The sequence below is a fragment of the Canis lupus genome, chromosome 12 (assembly GCF_003254725.2).
Source record: "Canis lupus dingo isolate Sandy chromosome 12, ASM325472v2, whole genome shotgun sequence".
Taxonomy (NCBI): Eukaryota; Metazoa; Chordata; class Mammalia; order Carnivora; family Canidae; genus Canis; species Canis lupus.
Window position 1 is genome coordinate 45,140,877 of NC_064254.1, and position 15,746 is coordinate 45,156,622.

The window sequence follows — 15,746 nt, forward strand, 5'->3', positions numbered from 1 at the left end:
TGTATTCAGTCACCTAAGTATATGACCATAGATCCCCTGGGGAAGAACTGGGGAAAATCATTACAATGTGTACTTTGCACAGTATTACAGTGTTCTTCCTTTTGGGGCCCTTTCAAGTAAAGGGATTCTGGATCTGAAAACTGAGCAAGGGGTTGTAACTTTTTTCCTGATGGTAGAAGTTAGGCACCACCCTTGTTGACTACTGGTCAGTTTTTGCCCCTACAGGTACCATTAATCATCCCATAACTCCTTATAGATCAAGACCCCATTAGTTACTCCTTTGGTCTTGCATGTCATTATCATTATACAGTAATCTATTTTTTAATATTTTATTCATTTATTCATGCGAGACACAGAGGAATCGAGAGAGAGACAGAGACAAAGACATAGGCAGAGGGAGAAGCAGGCTCCATGCAGGGATCAGGATCAGGATCTCCAGGATCAGGCCCTGGGCCAAAGGCGATGCTGAACTGCTGAGCCACCTAGGCTGCGCTGTCATTATCATTATAGTAATTTTCTTTTTCTTTCTCTTTCTTTCTTTCTTTCTTTCTTTCTTTCTTTCTTTCTTTCTTTCTTTCTTTTTGTGAGGTGTAGTCGACACATAATGTTACATTGATTTTAGGTGTACAGCATAGTCATTCAACAACTGTATATATTACACTGTGCTCATGACAAATATAGCTACCAATCTGTCACCACAAAATGCTATTACAATACCATTCACTATATTTCCTTTGCTGTACCTTTTATGTCATGACTTACTCATTTCATAACTGGAAATGTGTCTCTCCCCCTCCATTTCACCCATTCTGCCCATCCCCCTTACACTTCCTCTGGCAATCATCCGTTTGTTCTCTATATTTATAGATTCTGTTTCTTTTTGGTCATTTGTTTGTTTTGGTTTTTTTAGATTCCACTTATAACTGAAATCATATGGTATTGGTCTTTCTCTTTCTGACCCATTTCATTTACCATAATACCCTTTAAGTCCATCCATGTTGCTGCAACTGGCAAGATCGCATTCTTTCTAATGGCTGAATAAAATTCCCATATATATAACCACATCTTCTTTATTAATTCATCTATCAGTGAACAGTTGGGTTGCTTCCTTATCTTGGCTAAATAATGCTGCAAAACCTTAGGTGCATATTTCTTTTTCGAATTAGTGTTTTTATTTTCTTTGGATAAATACCTAATAGTGGAATTATTGGATCATATAGTATTTCCATTTTTAATTTTTTGAGGAACCTCCATACTGTTTTCCACAGTAGCTGTACCAATTTACATCCCTGTTAAGAGTGGACAAAGATTTCTTTTTCTCCTTGACCTTCTTGCCAATACTTGTTATTTCTTGTCTTTCTGAGTCTAGCCATTCTGACAGGTGTAAGGTGATATCTCATTATAGTTTTGATTTGCATTTTCCAGAGGATTAGTGATGTTGAGCATCTTTACAAGTGTCTGTTGGCCATCTTTATGTCTTCTTTGAAGAAAATTTTTAGTTAGATATTTGGGTTTTTCTGCTGTTGAGTTGTGTAAATTCTTTGTGTATTTTGGTTGTTAACCCCTTATCTGATATACTGTTTGCAAATATCTTCTCCCATTCAGTAGGTTGCCTTTTTGTTTTGTTGATAGTCTCTTTTACTATGCAAAAGATTTTTATTTTGAAGTAGTCCCAAAGTTTATTTTTACTTTTGTTTCCCTTCCCTCAGGAGACCTATCTAGAAAAATGTTGCTAGGGCTGAAAGAGATTGCTATCTGCGTTTCCTTCTAGGAACTTAATAGTTTCAAGTCTTTAATCCATTTTGAGCTTATTTTTGTGTATGGTGTAAAAAAGTGGTCCAGTTCCATTCTTTTGCATATGGCTGTCCAGTTTCCCAGCATCATTTATTGAACAGACTATTTTCCATTGTATATTCTTACCTCCTTTCATGTAATTGATTGAAATATGGGTTTATTTCTAGGCTCTCTCTTCTGTTCTGCTGATCTATGTATCTGTTTTTGTACCAGAATCATACTGTTTTGATTACCACACCTTTGTAGCATATCTTGAAATCTGGGGTTGTGATACCTCCAGCCTTGTTTTTCTTAAGATTGCTTTGGCTCTTTGGGGTCTTCATTTTGGTAAATATGACATCTTGGTTTCTGGTGGTTAAATACCTACCCTCTGGTGCTTTGAAGCCCCATCTTCCATAAATATTAATGAGCTCAGTTCTGTGATGGCCTCTTCTTCAGTCAGCCCCAGCCTACAGAGAAGAGCTACCATGAATTCTTAGTGATGTTCACGCCCCTTCTACCACTGCATTTTTGATGGCCTTAGTATATGAATGTTCTCTAGGCTTTACTATAGAATACTTTCTTCTGGCCTTTTAACATGTTCATTCCAGCATGCCCACTTCCCCCAAATGAGAAGACACAGTTTCAACAGTCTCAAGAGAGCTCTTCAGAGACAGTGTCCTCAGGGGCATCCATCCAGATGGCCTTATCCCATATTTCAGGTTCTCAGTTTTTCCCAAGCAGGAACCTTAGGATAACAGACTTGTCTTGGGTGAGTATTCAAGTCATCTCTTGAGACTGTTAACTCAACTATCAGAGCTCCAGTATGCTGCTCAGCTGTTTTGCTCTTCCACATCAGGAAGTAAGGGCCTCTTTGTAAGCTACCAAAGATATGCTCTGGCTCTCACACTTGGCTTTTAACTGTCTGCTAATGCATCTCAGTTTTTCATCATCCCTCTGTAGGGCATCAAAACAACAGTAAGTGATAAGTGGTAATTTCCATAATTCTTGTAGATATTGCTACCTCACATCTTTCAAACGCCTGGATTGTTTCATCTGGAAGGTGTTTACTTCCACTCATTTTCCCAGATAAGCACTAGTGAAATCTTTAGCAGTTGAGCTGTTAACTTGTTCCAGGGACTGTCTACGGCCCTTTTATTAAAGACGGCATTTGTTGTGATGAGCACCAGGTATTGTGTGTAGGTGATGAATCACTGAATTCTACTCCAGAAACAAATAGTGCACTAAAATTTACATTAAAAAAAAAAAAAAAGGATGTCATCCTCTTTGTGCTCAGGTGATGAATAAGCCAGTGTCCTGTTTTCATCTCACCACCTGTTTCCTCAGACCCCTTCAGTACCCCTTGCATTAGTTCATGCCTATTGAAAGCAGATGCCAGGACGGAATTAGACATGTAAGAGATTTATTGGTAGAAGGTGGAGAGAGGCTTCAGACCACATGCAGGTCTGACATCTATAGAATGAAAGAAAGAAGAGAGAGAATGAAATTGGATTGGAAAGGAGGAGTCTTGAACTAATGAGGCAAATAAGGAGTCCTCAAGCAACATCCCCTGTGGGGAATCCCCACTTCTTGCTAAACTGGGCCTGCCTGAGTGCTCCACTGATCTCAGTCATTGTCTGGGGGAAACTTGTGGGAAGTGTCCTCTTGGTGTAAAAATAGCCAAGAGGCAACAGTGGGAGGAAGGGCAGTTATGCTCCCAAGAGTAGTAGATTTGAACAACACATTTTTGTTACTGCCTCAGGGAATCTGTACTACAAAGTAAACTTTCCAGCAGTCATCAAGGGGGTGGTTGATGAGTCAGGGCCTTGAGTTTGAGGAGACAGTTGCTGTTTTGGTTTGAAGTAGCTCAAGTGGCAGGCATGATAGGGAGGGGAGGAGGCTTGACAGGATCACAGAACTAATGGTGTCCTGATTAGAGCAACAGAGCTGGAGCTGGGTCCTGAGCCACAGCAGACATTAGTGGTGGTTGATGAGCCATCAAAGGTGGGCCTGAGGGCCTAGTACCATCAGGGTCTGCCCAGATTTGCATTTTGTCTTCACCCAATAATGAGTGAGTTACTGTGCTGCATAAACACCTTCGCCCGCCCCTCCAAATCTATTCTCCATTCCACCTTGCTCTGAATCCTGGAGTCTGGCCTCTAGGGACTACATCACCAAGTGCTTTTGCCCTCTGGTTTCCATTTGGGTCAGCCAAAGGAAAATGCTTTAGGAGATCTGAGAGAAAGAGGAGAGAGGTCAGGGTATTTATTCTCCCAGCCACTCACCTGCCAGGTCACAGGTTGACAGTGGCTATGTCTTTCTATCAAAGGCTTCTGCTGGCTGGCCTTGCAATATTCCAGCCAGGGATAATAAAAACTTCCTAATAGGGTTACCATTGTTTGTTGATTTCCCTTGTTTGTTGATTTCCCTTAGCTTTGCCTACAATTTTGTAAGTAATCTCTTTACTAAACTCTATTCACCCCTTTTGAGGGTAACATTTTTCTGTGCTGGGATAGATCTCCACTGGTATAATCTTTTTTTATCTCTAAATCCGTTTCCTTGTTTATAAAACAGTGATAATAATAGCACTTACATCATAGAAGTCAAGTGAGATAATGTAGGTGAAATTCTTAGCATGGAGCATAAAACATAAGAAGTTTTCAATGAATGTTAGCTGTCATCATCATCATATTATCATTGTAATTAACATTTTTATTCAGGACTCAGTCTTTGGGACCAAGATAAGAATGCTGGGAGTTGGAATTTCCCACCAAAACTTCCACTCAAGTCAGGATACTTGGCAAAGTATAAATGCAAACAAAGGTTGGGTCCCATTAGATGCATTACATGATAAATCCACCTTTGCCAATATCCCTATGACTGATAAAACTCTCAACAGGATAGTTCTGATCATCATTTCTGAGTACATTTTTAAGGCCAAAGGTTAGTGCCCCTCACATTTAGTAATCCCTTGCTGCAAATTAAGCTAATTTAAAGAAGGAATTCTTAATCAGTAGCAAGAGATAGAGGAAAAGATATTTAAGAATATAAAAAGGCACTACTACAATTTAGAAAAGCAAGACTTATTTCATCCTAAATACATTATAATTCCTGAATATATGATATATTACAGTGGAAAGAAAGCACTACTTAACAGAAATGCTACAGTTTATCCAGATTATTATCTATATAATTATTCTCACAGCCTCACTGTGGCTTAGATCAGTTAATTTATTTGGTCATTTAAAGATAATAGTCTTCATGAGGCTAGGTTACAGTTTGCATCTCCACGTAGGCCTCTTAGCACAGAGAGCCATTCTTTTCCATGATTGAAATCTGGAGTCATAGCCTGATATTCCAGCTTGTAAGTGAATGATGATGATCACAAGAACAATGGAAAGGGGGGAAATGTTCGGTACCAATCCACACAAGTAGAAGAAAGTCCAAGTCCATGTTTTACTCTGAGTAGGTAAACAGTATTCTTTTCCTGCGCAAAAGGCTATTTTTAAAAATGTGAATGGGATAAATTTGTCATGTGAAGAAAGAACAATACAACAAACATACAAATTTTAGTGATGCACCGTTAGTGTTTGTATTTGTTTCTTAGAACTACGATAACAAATTACCACAAACTGGGTGACTTGAAACAACAAAATCTTGTTATCTCACAGTTTTGGAGGCTAGAAGTCCAAAATCAAGGTGTCAGTAAGACTATGATCTCTCTGAAGTCTCTAGGGGAGCATCCTTCCTCACCTCTTCTTAGCTTCCAGGGGTTGCCAGCAATCTTTGCCTTTTCCTTGGCTTATATCAGCTTAAATCCAACCTCTGCCTCTGTCCCACACGGCCATTTTCCCTGTATGTCTAAGTCCAAATTTCCTTCATTTTTATAAGGACACCAGTCTTTTTTTTTTTTTTTAATTTTTATTTATTTATGATAGTCACAGAGAGAGAGAGAGGCAGAGACACAGGCAGAGGGAGAAGCAGGCTCCATGCACCGGGAGCCCGATGTGGGATTCGATCCCAGGTCTCCAGGATCGCGCCCTGGGCCAAAGGCAGGCGCCAAACCGCTGTGCCACCCAGGGATCCCAAGGACACCAGTCTTATTAGATATAGGCCCATCCTACTCTATGACCTCATCTTAACTTGATTATATCTACAAAGACTCTATTTCCAAATAAGATCACGTTTACAAAGTTCTGGGTGACCATGAATTTTAGGGGAACACTATTCAATCCATTATAGTGTCTGTCACCCTAACTACTCAAGGGTTGGTTCATCTCTTAGAGACTCTTTTAAGCTAATTTTTTCTTTTCTTCTTTGATATTTTATTTCTTTCTTTCAAGCCTCTCTTCTTTTCCTTATTTTTTTTTAAGATTTTATTTATTTATGCATGAGAGACATAGAGAGAGAGATTGAGAGGCAGAGACAGAGGCAGAGGGAGAAGCAGGCTCCACGCAGGGAGCCTGACATGGGACGGGATCCGGTCTCCAGGATCTCACCCTGGGCTGAAGGTGGCGCTAAACCGCTGAGCTACTGGGCCTGCCCCTTTTCCTTATTTGTATGCTCATCTGGGGAGAGAGATTTAAGTTATATCATTTTGATAATTGCACAGCAGACAGGTTTCGTCTGTGGGACAAGTGGTTTGTCACTCCCTACTTCTACCCCACGTGGCATAAACTTATATTTCCACTGTCTCTTTGCTATATAGAAGATGTGGGTTTTGGAGGAAAGAAGATTTTAGTGAATGATGAGCCATCAGCAGGCCGCTCTGATGATGAGATACCCTGCCAGGTAATTCCCAGTTCTCTGCTGCCCACCCCACAACTTCCTCCTTCCTTGAAGCTACTCCTCAAGGACATCCTTGGCAAACAGACTTCCTTTTTGCCCGACCTAAAAAAAGCGCTTTTAAAAAGTCCCACGGTTATTTCCCATTTCCCAGCAAATGTATATTTACAGTAATTAAACATGTAGAATTGATGGTTTGTTGAGCAGAGAGGGAACCTGGAAGCAAAGAGAGAATCTTGTATGTTTCCAGCCCATCTGCTCAGCCTCTTCCCCACCTTTCCCCAAGTAAGGAAGAGTTGCTCAGCCAATTGTTCAGTGTGGGATAACTGACTGGTGCTCTGATTTAGAGTTATTGTGTTCATGCTCACATGCTCATAGGTTCTCTTTTGTGGTCCTTCATTGTACTGTTGGTGTGGTGAGAAGGCCAAATGCTGCCTTGTTGCTCCATTAAATCATGCCTTTGTTTTTTAGTCATCGCTTTGATTTCTGAACCATATGACTGGCCATAAGATGGAAAGAGCCTAATATGGATTAGGGATTGGGGATAAGAAGAGGCTCTATTTAATTGCTTAGACAATTCTGCATCCACAATCCAACCTAGTTTTATCTTCACTTTGCACTGGAGGTGATTGAGCAGGGCTAAGCCAATGAAAAACAAACAAAACCCCTAGTGCTTGCTTTGCACTTTGCTTCCAGGATAGGTATATGCATGCCAGCACTTGTGTCTCAGCAGGAGACTCTGAAGAAGGATGATTGTTGGAGAAGAATATGCATATTTGGATCCTTTAGCCAAATATCTTGAACAACACCCAGTAACACCTCTCTAACAAGTATGTTACAAACAATGTCTAAAATAAGAAAGCTGTTTTATTGAGATAATATCTAGGCCATTTATTAATTCAAATGATTGGGAATTGGCCACATTGTGGCAGCCTATGTATGTTCAGAGGTAGGCCATCTCAAAGGTGAAACTGTGTTACACACTGTTATTAGAGATATGCAACGTGTACCTTGAAAGCAGATTTGCACTTATTTATTGCATTGATGTACAACAAAAGAGAATATCATTCTTCTCACTCTTTGTGGCCCTGACTAATGAGGTATCAGCTGGTCATTAGACCCTAATGCTTATGTCTCTGTATAATACTTCATTTTTACAGGACACCACACTCTTTTAATAGGGGTGTTAATGGAGCATTTTTTTATTAAACTTAGTGACAAGATTGGAAATTGTGGCAATATTTTAGATCCTGCCATTAATTGAATATATATTGGAATCTAGTTCTTTGTCTTATAAAAGACAAAGGTATTATAATTGTGAAGAATTTCATTTATGAAATGTCTGTGACAGGATCATTTTTTAAATTGGAATTAAAAAAAAAATTAAAAAAAATAAAATAAAAAATAAATTGGAATTTAGAAATGCAGCTCCCTTCAAGTTAAACTAAAATATATATTAAACTGCAGAAGCCATTAAAACCAGTAAGATTTTTTTTTAAAGATTTTATTTATCTATTGGAGATATGGAGAGAGAGAGAGAGAGAGAGAGAGAGAGAGAGAGAATGAGCCAGGGTGGATTGAGGTGGGGTGAGACCAGCAGGATTCTTAACCATCTTAAATTGATTGGCTGAATAAAGCTAAAATTTAAAATCTCAATATATGCAAAACTTTGACCTAATAAAATAATTGTTTGCTCTATTTCATAATATTAAGAATATAATGTTTTTAAGAAATTAAAAATTTACTTCCATCCAGGGTTAGCCATTTGATTACTCATTTAACATTTTTTTATTCCAAAGGAAGCCAGACTTATTACTAAAATATATATATATATATATATATATATAAACAAGACTATTAGAACTATTTTGTCACAGGTAGTGTACAATTATTAGAGTCATGGCTGACATATGATATAGGTAAAAACTTCCAATAAATTGAGGAGAAATTGATAAACATGATTTTGTTCCAAAACTTAAGTGTACTCTTTGATGGGACAAACTGCCACTTGTTTTTACCCAAGAACATGGAGAATCTGTTGTTCCAATATCATTAGTAAAAGTGAATTAGTAATTGCTTATCTATACAGTTATCTTTGCTGCAACTGATGGCAAAGTTCTAATGTCACTTTTATTTACAGATATACATGTGTCCCACGATGTGTCAACGGCAGCATCTCTTGCATCTATTTTTGTCTCTTTATGACTTTGTCAGTGAACTTTCAGGAAATGGCAGAGTAGCTTCATTTGGAGCCTGAGGAAGCAATGCCTATAACCGGAGTCCAAGGAGAGTCCACTGGGGGGAAACTAAAGCCCACAAAAATTAAATACTTATCCATGGTGACCCAGAAAATCATTAAGCACAAATCCTCTGACTCCTGAGACAAGCTCTTTTTTTGCTCACATTTATGATGTTATATGCCTCCCTGTGGCACCTTCTGAACATGCCTTTCAGTGTGTGCTTTGGCATAGCTAAATTTATTGAGGCTATTAACTGGACCTTGAAATGCACGTTCCACTTTGTGGTGTTAGGCAGATTCAGATGTAAAATCTGCACTGGGTCCTTATGACCACATAGTGACTTCAATCCTTTTGGACAACTTCAACTTAATATCACTAGAAATTCCTTGCATGGATCATGAGCAACATGTGACCCCCAAACTCTTCTCAGTTCGTTATAATCTTTCATTTCTTCTAAGACATCTGAACTGGATTTCTGTTCCCATTTATGCTGTTTCATCTCTTAATTGTTTAAAGAAATATTTAGCTATATGAACATGAAGATTGCAACTGAAAAATATTCAAAAACTGTTTGCACTGCTTACTTTTTCTTTGGCTTATCTGTTAACTACAACATTACCAATCCACCGCTAATGAGATTGCCTGAAATCTGCCCACTTATTCCATTCTTGCTTCAGGATCCTGTGCTACTGGAGTTCTTCTCATGACATAGGCATCATTCTTCCTTGTATCCATGGCTGTGTCTGTTAAGACCTTTTATACAATAGCCTCAGAACTCTGGTTGCAATTAGAGTTTTGATTAGCTGTCAGTGATGTCATAGCCATGGTTATTTTAAATCCACTGTGCTAAGTGTTTTCCTTTTCCTAATGTACTGTAGAAATTCCATTTCTTGACAGCAATAAGACACTTCAGGCACTGTGTTTCAGGGCCAATATTGCACTTCTCATGGAGTTAAGACACTTGGCCTTCAGCCTCATGACTTATAACACAATCTGAGTTATGCTATAATCACCCAGATATATACATGGCCTGTTGTGTTTTATTGCTTAAATGGAACCTGTCCCAGCGCCTCATCAACTGACAAGGTGGGAATATAGCCCCGAATGACTGTTCAGATTCCCACTGGGAGTTGCATTTGGTCAGATCCCCTTTAGCCGTCCAGGGGTTGTGCTGAAACTCTGGAGGCCTTTGGTATATTTACCACACAACAGAAATCAAAACTTTAGCATCTCAGGTCTCACTGCCAGACTGCCCAACTTAGGTTGCCAAATATCTCCCTCTCAACACGTTTATTGAACTTTAAAACGGCAGAACAGCATTGAATGAAGTCCAGTAATTTTTATAGGATATATTTTAGTCACTAGACTTTGAAGACTATTCCAACATTAATTATAAAGTTTCTGTGTCTGGATAACATATTGTTAACAGTTATTTTGCAAGTGCTAATGGCAAGATGGAAGATTTCCAATAATTTTATTGAGGAAGTAGCAATTAAAATGTTGAGCACTACAGGGTACATACAAAATAAAAATAATTTTGCAAACATGGCACTGTACTTCATGACAAAAATGGAGATATATTCTTTATTTTCAAATAGATATAATGATTTTGCATTTCCACCTGTTTCTATTCAGAGAAGATCAAGAGGTCTCTTTTTTGTTTGTTTGTTAATATTTAAAGGCGGTGTAAAATGCCAGCACTCCAGGCTGGTTTGATATTATTTGCCACAACATCATGAAATGATTTTAAGACAAGTTGTTATCCATATTTCTTTCAATAACAAATATCATTAAAATGAGATCATTGGCTTTGTGTGACAATTTATGACTCTGGATATGCATGAGCTGTCTTTTCTAAAGACTTTCAAAGACCTCATCTAGCATGGTTTTCCTCCAGAACTCTCTTGTGTGACCACCCATCTTCCAGACTCACCCTACCACAGTCAGCCAGCATCTTTAGGTCATTAGCCTGTCAGAACCCTGAGAGCAGAATGATGGACAGCAGAAGGCAGCAGGCAAGATGGAGAGCCCTCTGGTACATGGGGTGTCAGAAGCAAGACCTAGAGGGTTCAAAGGATTTTCCCAAGGTCACACAGCTGGGGAGCAATAGATGGTGCATGTGGACTTGGTCCAGAAGTGTGTCATCTTTACCACATTGCTTCCAATCATTTTCAGTTTAGAGTGCAAATTGTTAATTGTAGAATCAAGACAGCAAGAATAAGAACAAACTGATCTTCTGTCAGTTTGGTGACATTATATTTTGAAAGGGATTTCAGACCAAGAATACAGCTGCTTTCCAACCCTACTTGATCACCACTTTCTTTTTTAGGCATATTCTGATTGCTATATAACTTAGGCCTAGGTTTCTCTCGTTCATTTGGTTAAAAAAAATTCTTTTCCCTAAAGAGTAATGTATATTTTAAATTTTGCTTTAGATCTATAGTTGGAATGCTCATCAGCACTGGCCAATGATGTCAACACTATGATATAATACCACTAAATGAAGTTTCCTGCTAAAATATTTTATTAAGGTTCTGCTTTTAAGGGGTCATTGTGTACTTTCCTTGGTTTTCCTTTGTGGATCATTTCTTAAAAACACCTTTTCTCTGATGGTCTGATGGATCATACAAAAGCAGTAGGTTCAGGAACCAGCTTTCCTTTTTTCACTCAAGAACAATAAGCATACAGAAACTGAAGTTATCTGGGAGTTTTTTTACCCACTTTTGCTAAGTCAAAGGGATTTTTAGAAACATTTCATTGTTTCTTAATTCTCAGAGAGAGAATAATTCTAATTAATGGGGTTTCCTCTTTTTTAACTGATGTACTTATGGAATTCTTATATTCTCATATTAATTTATTTACTCAATCTTATGAATTATAAGTAAAGCAAATTATTAGATTTCTAATTAGCTTTCTTAACTGTTTTTGTTTAATAACCGATCAAGGGCATGTGAATGTCAGTTAAATAATTCCTTTATAAAAATTCATAATCTAACCTAGAAGCAAAAACTCCTTTAGGCTGCCATCCTGTAAGAGGATTGATCATTTGTTGATTTATTGCCACTGATGAGAGGATTCACCATTTGTTATTTATTACTTAGTAAATATTCTTGGTTCATATTGAGCAAATATATTACCACTCTACCTTTGCCTCATAGGGGGCAAATATGTCTTTCTTCTTATGCTCAATGTGTTATGATGTTTTCACTTAATGGATGCTCAAAAAACTGCTCACAATCATGTGGGAAGCTGAAGATATGCATTTAATTCATCATGTATTTTTTTCTTCAAGAAAATTATTATTTTTTATTAAAGATTTTATTTTTTCATTAGAGATACAGAAGGAGAGGCAGAGACACAGGCAGAAGGAGAAGCAGGCTCCCCAGAGGGAGCCTGATGCAGGGACTCAATCCCAGGACTCCGGGATCACAATGTCAGCCAAAAGCAGATGCTCAACAACTGTGCCACCCAGGTGCCCCTGTTAAAGAAAATTAATCACAATTACTGAGTCACAGAAACCATGTGTTTAGGAAAAGTTATTATTGATTATATGTAAATGACATTGAAAATTTTTCTGATTTTCCAACTGATTTTTTAAACTGATAAACTAACACAGCAGAACATGTAAGAGAGAAAGGCTTCTGCACAAGAACCAATATCAGGGATAGATAGTAAACTTTCAGTGAATTTCAACATAAAAATGTCCCTCTTCTATTTTGCTAACATACCTCAAGGAACAGGTACAAAATTGATTTTGAAATAGCAAATTTTTAAAGCTAGAAATCAAACTTATATAAATAGAATTTGGTTACAGAGGTGACCCTGGAAAATAAAGTGATCTTCCGGTCAGTGGTTGGGTGCCCTGGGAGCCAATTAGTGAAATCTTAGTGAAAACTGTGTGTCAGATTCGGAAATAGTTAACCTCCCAAAGGTGTGCATTTATCCCCAGGATAGATGTATGTGCTCTTGATTGGATAAGTGTCACTAAAAAGAACTTGGAATAATTGTTACCTACAGGAATCATTGGAAAGAACACGAGTTACCTGTTAACTGAAATGGAAAGTTTTTATGACTAATACTCCAGAATTCTTGCTTCTGTCCTCATGATGCTGTGGCTGTTCTATCAGATATTGAGCACCAGAGTTTGGACTAGACCCTGTGGCCAATGAAAAGCAGAATACTCTAGAGTTTGATAGTTCGGGCTTTGAAGACTGACAGGTGTGGCTTTGGTTACTGTTTCTGCTTTCCTGTATACCTGAAGTTGGCAAATCCAGGGGTATATGACTTCCTTTTACTGTATTGCTTCTAATAAGAATGGTAAGACAATTACAGGGACTGAAAGGGCAGACAACATTTTGGAACATATTAAAAACACGAGTTTTTTTTAATGGAAAGGACTCTTTGTATCAATAATCCACCTGTCTTCGGCAGCCCGGGTGGCTCAGCGGTTTGGTGCTGCCTTCAGATCCTGGAGATCCTGGTGATGTGGAGATCGAGTCCCACATCGGGCTCCCTGCATGGAGCCTGCTTCTCCCTCCACCTGTGTCTCTGCCTCTGTGTGTGTGTGTGTGTGTGTGTGTCTCATGAATAAATAAAATCTTAAAAAAATAATCCATCTGTCTTGTGATCTTGTCAAATTATCTATTAAGACAATTTTGAAGATGCTTTTACTAAAAGTGTGATAACCATCGCAAAGACTTTTAGATGATCAACAAAGCTTTTCTTTGTTTTCCAGGGCATACAGCCAGATGACATTTCCCAGACTGTCTTACACTAAAGTGTAGCTGGTGACTGAGTTCTAGTCAATGGAAGGAATAGCAATGATATGTAGCATTCCTGAGCTTGGTGCATAAAAAAATCTCCCATGATAGATTATCTATGCTCTTTTCCCTCACATGAATTGCAGATGAATATGGCAACATTGGAAGTTTTGTGTTAAAGCTGGTGGAGCCACAATGTGGAAGGAGCCCAGGACCCTGAATCAGTGCCCAGAGGTGAGCTCCAGTTAATCAGGAATATTCATTTGATTGTATGAATAAGAAATAAGTGTTTGAGCCGTTATAAGCTTTGTTTTTTGTTGTTTTTTAATAGCGTGAACATCACCTTCACTAATATTCTGTGTAATTAGCATCTTGTATAGAATTTATTTCATTATTATATAAATTCTGCTTGTAAGCTTTCAATGATGTCATTGCAAATGAGTGAAATGGTTCACATTGAATAAATATGTTTATCCATTTGACCATATCATCGCTACGTTTATTTTTACTGTTTTCTGTCATCCCTGAATTTACAAAAATATATGAGAAGCTTGTCCAATTTCATTTTTTCTTTCACTGAAGCCATGTATTTCCCCATCCCCACCTTGACACTGGAATTCTGCCTAAAATGAAACAGCAACAGAACAGAGGTCAAGAACTTGGAAAGATTCATATGGAGGAAACCAGGTACAGCTTGATTTAATATCAGTATCTCATGTGTTCAGAGAGTGGAGGCTACAAGATAACAGCCCATCATTTTTATGCCCTTCCATCTGTGAAAAGCTGTTCCTCAAAGCACAGTGTATGAACAAACTAGCAGCTTTTCATTTTAGGCACCATATTTTGAAAAAAAAAAAAAAAGAGAGAGAGCTTTTGAGGCATAACCAGACTCTAAGAATAATTGAAATCTATGGAGTTTTAGGGCCGACTCATAAAGAATGCAGACTTGTCCCTGAAACATATTGCTAGAGAAAGGTACAGAGCACAAATCTTTAAAATGTCTGCTGCACATACAAAACAAAGGCTACACCATATACTATCTGCCAGTGAAGAAACAAGGGTGTGTATATTTAGAGACAGGAGAATAGGAAGACCTACAGAAATAGAATAAAAATTTTAAAGGAGGTGTTTGGTGGGGGGAGAGATGAGTAGATTTTTAAGACAGCAAAAATACTCATATGATATTACAATGGTGGATACCTGCCATTAAAGATTTGTTCAAACCCATAGAATGCACAATACCAAGACTGAATCCTAATGTAAGCTTTATGGACTTTTGGTGATTATGTGCCAGTATAGACTTCATCACTTATAAAAAAATATCCCTGGGTGGCTCAGCAGTTAAGCATCTGCCTTGGGCCCAGGGTGTGATCCAGTAGACCCAGAATCAAGTCCCACGTCGGGCTCCCAGCATGGAGCCTGCTTCTCCCTCTATTTGTGTCTCTGCCTCTCTCTCTCTGTGTCTCTCATGAATAAATAAATAAATAAAATCTTAAAAAAAAAGGAAATGTACCACTCTTGTAGGGGAGATTGTTAATGGGGGAGACTATGCACGTGTGCTGTAGAGGGTAGATGGGAAATCTTTGTACTTTTTCTTAATTGAGCCTAAAATTCCTCTTAAAAAGAAATCTTTAAAAATTTTAAAGAAATATTCAAGTTGTAATGTATTAAAATTTATAGGATGAGGTTTTGTTTAAAAAGTATGAAAAATAATAATAATAATAATAATGCAGATAAACCCCATTAAACCAAGCCCATTGTAAAACAGCAAAACATAAAATAAGGCCCATATTCTTATATTTCTAACAGAACTCCTGGAATAATGCAAGGCAATAGAAGAATCAGAGGTTTTTATCCCTGTCTTCTTATCACTGCTGTGCTATTATGTACATCAATACAAATCTTGGACTGGTGTTCTTAGGTACTATCCCAAGTTAGGGACTCGTTAGGCTGGTACCTAGCTTCCCATTAAGATATCCAACAGCACCCATAAGCTATAAAGCACTGGAGGACACTGTGGCAACAAAAAGACCAATTAGTCTGAGGATGGCTCTTACAGCTCCAAGCTTGAAGATGGGATTGTTGCCCCTTTCAGTATACTTTTGCGATCAAATTTTTCCATGGGAAGACCTTTCTCTGTGAAGTCTTTAGGAGTCATAGGAACAACTTTTCAGAAAAGTAGCACTTT

The 15,746-nt window shown here is 38.1% G+C and overlaps 1 long non-coding RNA gene across 4 annotated transcripts in view; it reads left to right on the forward strand.

Moving 5' to 3' along the window:
• The window catches only part of LOC112658487 (uncharacterized), a 71,453-nt gene that overhangs the window by 26,632 nt on the left and 29,075 nt on the right, over positions 1-15,746 (forward strand). For all 4 annotated transcript variants that reach the window (XR_004804427.1, XR_004804423.1, XR_003135737.2 and 1 more), the window contains one exon: positions 13,705-13,792. This is a non-coding gene — a long non-coding RNA (uncharacterized LOC112658487). The remainder of the gene's footprint in view (positions 1-13,704; positions 13,793-15,746) is intronic.